The sequence below is a fragment of the Mauremys reevesii genome, linkage group 11 (assembly GCF_016161935.1).
Source record: "Mauremys reevesii isolate NIE-2019 linkage group 11, ASM1616193v1, whole genome shotgun sequence".
Taxonomy (NCBI): domain Eukaryota; kingdom Metazoa; phylum Chordata; order Testudines; family Geoemydidae; genus Mauremys; species Mauremys reevesii.
This window is the reverse complement of record NC_052633.1, coordinates 28590454-28596453: the sequence shown is the minus strand read 5'-3', so window position 1 is coordinate 28596453 and position 6000 is coordinate 28590454. Positions and strand designations below refer to the sequence as shown.

The 6000-nt window shown below is 44.2% G+C and overlaps 1 long non-coding RNA gene across 4 annotated transcripts in view; it reads left to right on the top strand.

Moving 5' to 3' along the window:
- The first annotated feature begins 320 nt into the window (after positions 1 to 320).
- Positions 321 to 6000, top strand: part of LOC120374841 — a 178578-nt gene continuing 172898 nt past the window's right edge. For 3 of the 4 annotated variants that reach the window (XR_005586282.1, XR_005586281.1, XR_005586280.1), the window contains exon 1: positions 321 to 837. This is a non-coding gene — a long non-coding RNA (uncharacterized LOC120374841). Of the gene's footprint in view, positions 838 to 2741; positions 2814 to 6000 lie in introns of all 4 variants that reach the window. The other variant, XR_005586279.1, reaches the window with a different exon arrangement.

Sequence of the window (6000 nt, the reverse complement as noted above, 5' to 3'; positions counted from 1 at the left end):
AATGGGACAGATCCTCAGCTCATGGACTGCAACATGGCACCATTGGCTGGCCCGATATCATTAGAAGAATCCAGATAACCCAGAATAGAAGTCACTTACAGTGATTGGTGTAAGAGGGTCAGGGCCAGAGCCTAACAATAAAATTCAGAGAGAGAGTGAGAGAGAGCAACACTCAGAGATCATCCAGCACTCTGAGATAACAACAGAGAGCCCCTGACTCAGCCAGCCCTGATTACAGAATGGGCCCTACCTGAGAGAAATTAGGCATTTTCAGGTTTAACTACTGAGTGGGCCCAGCTGAGGAAAGGCTGGAAGAAAGAGAATGCAGGGAATCAGAAGGTGCCTGCAGGATATTGAGTAAGTAGGGAGGTGCCCTGAATAACCAAGGGACAGATTGGGAGACCTAGAAGGCAAGTAAAGAGGTGAGAAAGGAAATAGCACAGGGAAAACTGCAATATGGATAGAAGATTTGACTTAGCTGTGCAGTACAGGGCCCCAGGCTGTAACCCAGAATTGAGGTTGGGACTGGATTCCCCTACCAGCCTCAAGGAAGCGGTGTGCCAGGGTAGCTGAGCCCAGCAAGGGGGCTGCAGGCTGAATGTGACCTCGCTGAAGAAGAACTGTGGAGAGGCTGGCAGCTTTTTATTTCTGTTAAGATAGCTTTGAACTTTAGTGTGGATAGCTGACCCTGGAAGGAATGGGCTAGAGACTGTGCCCTGTCTGGAGGGATGAGTTGTCTGAAAGAAACCACCACAGCTCCAGAGTGATTGTTGACAAGGGCTACTACCCTGCAAAGACACTGCGATGCCATGCCTGGCCATGAGGAAGTGCATAGTGGTGAGTAAACCCTGTTACAATGCTTTTTCTTACATTAACTGCAGCATGTCTGAAACAACTATATTTTGTAGCTTTCCTTGTCTACTCCCTCTTTTCCTACACCTCATGGCAAGCACCATATCTCAGCCCTAGTCTACATCCAGCTCCTACTTCCTTCAAAGGCAGTCTCACTGATGATAGCACCTTTTGGCAAACAGTAAATGACTGACTATCCTTGGCCACTTCTATATTGCGTGAGTACATGTGCTGCCAGACCCCTATCTGCAGAAGGGATTCTTTCAGCAGCAAATTAACATGAAGTGATTTACTTTGTCTATATTGGATACAAGGTTAAAGGGGTGGTGGGAATCATTCCAGGTCGCACTTGCTTTTGAAATGTTTACTTCCATATTCCATAAGTCCTTTGGAAGAAATTTCATACAAAATGAAATCAAAGATTGCCTACTTGAAACTCCTTTTTTGGATGGGATAAGTATTGCTGTTAAGTCATATAAATAATTGTGCTGCTAAGATTTGAATTTACTTAGCTCCTGGCCTAGCCCAAATTATTTTATTTATTTAATTCTACATAAACTCCAAGGCAGCACAACTTATTTATCGTTCCAAACTAGAAAAGGCACATTCCATGCATTAAGGGCTGGCTTCCTCTCTCCTTTACTTTCACCAAGCAGTACTTTTATTCCATGAGTCGTCCCCCTGATTTCAGTGGGAAACTTTGCTAATCAGATACTAAAAGTGTGTGTAGCAGCACTGAGCCCTTGTTGCCACATTTTCAAGAGCTCGGTTCCCATGTGTGTGCTTTAGTGAAGTGGCCAGACTTTCAAAAGTGCTCCACGCCTGCCAGCTCCCACCATTCTAGCCTTTTGAATGCTAAATGTTTGTCAGTGCCCTAATTATGTTCTTCAAAGGCAGAAGAAATGTGGGATCTTTTGTGGTAGAGTAGCTCTGAGACATAGCTCAGGATAATAGAACAGACTTGATGCTGTACTAGTAGGATCTGTTGTACTGCTGGTCTTGAAAGAACACTTTCACTGGGACACAAGAATGAATCTCCTGTGTAACAGGAATATGGATTACTAACTGAGGCAGGGACACTTCACTAAAGGGTGTGGAAAGGTGAATTCAACTTAACTTAAAGTAGAAAAGCCTAGGAAAACCTTAGCAAATACACCTCTACCCTGCTATAATGCGACCTGATATAACACAGGTTCGCGTCTAGTGCGGTAGCAGCATGGGTGCGGTGGCGCTTTAAAGGGTCCAGGGCTCTGGCTGCTGCTGGGAGCCCTGGGCCCTTTAAATCACTGCTGGGGCCCTGCCGCTGCTACCCTGGGGCTGCAGCAGCGGGGCTCGGGCAGTGATTTCAAGGGCCTGGGGCTTCCCGCAGCCAGAGACCCAGGCTCTTTAAATCACCGCTGCAGCCCTGCCACCACTACCCCAACATAACGGCGTTTCACCTATAACACGGTAGGGATTTTTGGCTCCACATGACCGTGTTATGTCGGGGTAGAGGTGTACCACTACCCAGTTAAGGAGTTCAAAATGGTGCATATAATATGGGTTCAAAACTTACACTTATCTCAGATATACCTATTGTACTTAGGTTTCTGCCTGACTTCTTGTTCCGGAACTCTAGGGAAATAGGCCACCTCTTGTGTTAACCTATCCATGGCTACAAAATAAAGTTTCACTTCCATGTGTGTGTGGCAGGGAACCGCTCTGAGTAAACTTGCTCAATTATTCATGTGTGATGCATACCAAACCATTACCCCCATGTAGTACTAACTTTAAAAAATCCTTACAATCAGAATCTGCAATTCAGTTACTTAAAATGATTGTAACCACTTGCTGAACTACATTTCCCAGGATTTTTTTCAACCTAAGACCAGAACTGTTCTTCTTCCCAGGTATAAATATCAAGCTTTGGAAAGTCTTGATAGAGGGTTTTAAACACCATCGTGTAGAGAACATCCAACCAGGTACGGCTGTGTGTCTAAATGACTCAGTTTCATTAGCACCGATTTAGTTACTCCCTCCAAAAACTGTGTAATTTATATTTTCCTGTAATTGTATGTTTTCTTAAATACTCCTTTTTTACCAGCTCACTATCGGAGGTCATGACCTTCATGATTCAGGATTGCTTGTGTGTGAGTCACTCTCAACATGCTGGACAGCAAAAAGAAGTAGGGGGTTGGGGTGAAGCAGAACCTATCCATGCAGACATCAGTTCATTTGTATACACGCATGTGCCTATTCCATACCCACACAGGAACCTGAGATCACCTGACCCATTTGCTCACTGGCATAGCAAGCCATGAGTCCCCAAACAAGAAAATAAACCCAAATAAAAGGATCACATCCCCCCCAGTCTCATTCACAAAATAGAAGCACAAGGTAACTGTGCAGCTGGTGCCATGTCCAACTGCTGCAGAGTATGTGTCTACCCTAGCCATAAGTAAAACAACTATCATCTTAGTACTTTATATCGGTGGCTAACACCATTATTTAAAAAAAAATGGTTCATTGCTATATAGAAAATGAGCACTATGGGATGTATTGTGTATTTATGGAATGGGACACATTTTGAAGTTTGCCCCATTGTCCTCTACTGGGGGGGAGGCCTTCAAGAATGTCCCAGCATTTTATTTTGTAAAATATATGGGCTCTTCCTGATATCCAACAGAGGGATGTTTCACAGGCAAGGGCTCTCAACTGTCACTCACTACCATTACAAAAATCACCTAAAAGCCAAAATATGCTGGAACTATTAACGTGCAGATGAAAGTATTGTGCTACTAAATGACAGATAAATTCACCTTTCTCTATAAATACTTCAACATCAATCTCAAACAGTTTGGGGAAAAAAACAAGCCACAATTTAAAACCAAAGCTGTTATGATTCTTCTGGGAGCTTTCCATTTGCCATTCTCATTCCCTACTACTTCCAGGCATACATCATGGACATGTGGATTGTGTATGGCTCCCTCCAGAGTATCCCTCTCTTGGCTAGAGGGGAATTGCTGGAATGTGATGTAAGGACATCTTCTCTCAGCCTCTACTGACCTGGGGCAGCTGGTCCAATGCTTGGGATGTGTGGTCAGCTTTCTGTCTAGACTACCCCCTATTTTTGTTCTCCCAAATAGTAAAATCATTGTTTTGCCAAATAAATGCATTACATTAGAAATGTAACTGCAGAATGGCTAGTAGACAGCCAGTGTGGTCCAGTAGCTAGGTTATGGGAGTTAAGAGACCTGGGTCTTGTCCTAGTTTCCTCAGGAAATCATGTAGCCTCTCTGCCCAAAAAAGGGTTAAAAAAGAACTAGATACATTCATGGAGGACAGGTCCATCAATGGCTATTAGCCACAGTTGGCAGGGATAGTGTCCCTAGCCTCTGTTTGCCTGAAGCTGGGAATGGGCAATGGGGTGGATCACTTGATGATCACCTGTTCTGTTTGTTCCCTCTGAAGCACCTGACATTGGCCACTGTTGGAAGACAGGATACTAGGCTAGATGGACCTTTGGTCTGACCCAGTATGGCTGTTCTTATGTCCTTCGGTTTTCCCCATGTGTAAAATGAAAGAAGAACCCACTATTTTTGATATGAGAGTCTCGGATAAAAAGCACTAATTTTATTACTATATGTCGAAGAACACAAGAATGGCTATACTGAGTCAGATGAATGGTCCATCTAGTCCAGTATCTGTCTTCTGACAGTGGCCAGTGCCAGATGCTTCAAATGGAGTGAACAGAACAGGAGATATCCTGAGTGATCTATTCTCTATCATCCAGTCCCAGCTTCTGGCTGTCAGAAGTTGAGACACCCAGAGCATGGGGTTGAGGACCTGACCATCCTGGCTCATAGCCATTGATAGACTTATCCTCCATTAACTTACTAATTCTTTTTAGAATTCTGTTACACTTTTGTCCTTCACAATATCCCATGGCAGCAAGTTCCACAGGTTGATTGCATTGTGTGAAGAAATACTTCCTTACATTTGTTTTAAACCTGCTTCCAATTATTGGGTGAGCCCTGGTTTGTGTTATGTGAAAGAGTAAATAACACTTCCTTATTCCCTTGCTCTACAGCGTTCATGATTTTATAGACTTCTATCATATCCCCCATTAGCTGTCCCTTTTTCTAAACTGAACAATCCCAGTATTTTTAATCTCTCCTCATCAGGGAAGCTGTTCCATATCCCTGAATAAATTTTGGGACCCTTCTCTGTACTTTTCCCACTTCTATTACATTTTTTTGAGATGTGTGCAGTTCTGGTTGTCCCAGTATTCAAGGCGTGGGTATGTGACTGTGCCCCCATAAGGCTTTATGGAAATATGCTTATGAATATATATATGACACGTCTAGAATATGTTTTGTGCTACATATGACATGTAACCTATCTCTGTAAAGGTTATGATCTACTGAATCTATTAATCCTATTTGTGTGCATGTATCATTTTTGTCTTCAAAGTTACACCTCTACCCCGCTATAATGCGACCCGATATAACACGGGTTCGCATATAGCACAGTAGCAGCGGGGCTCTGGCAGCGCTTTAAATCACTGCTGGAGCCCTGCCGCCACTACCCCGGGGCTGCAGCAGTGGAGCTTGCCGGTGATTTAAAGGGCCTGGGGCTCCGGCTGCTGTGGGGAGCCCCCGGGCCCTTTAAATCACCGCTGGAGCCCTGCTGCCGCTACCCCAATATAACAGTGTTTCACCTATAACACAGTACGGATTTTTGGCTCCCCACGACCACGTTATATCGGGGTAGAGGTGTATTAATATTGGCTGTGTACTTGCTTGATTTTAACTAGTCGAGTAGAGCATTTGGTCAGCTTATTGAGAGAGGAATGTGCAAGTTAAGTACCCAGTCAAGAAGCACTTAATGGACAATGGATCTTGGAAGGCTCCAATCCACATAAGAAGCTTACCTGAGGATTTTCAAGGCAGCAAGTGAACCATGGCTCCTACCTGCGAATTCTGAGTCATGCATGGACATGTGACTTGCCCATATGACTCCAAAACTCCATCTTGGAGCTGAACTTTGCATTGGAGAGAGGAAAGGGGTCTCCACTCATGAGAGTCTATTTAAACTCCTGGGAGACCCCTCCATTTTGTCTTCAGCTGGCTAAAAAGAGAGCCTCTCCACCCCCAAGGATACCTGAAA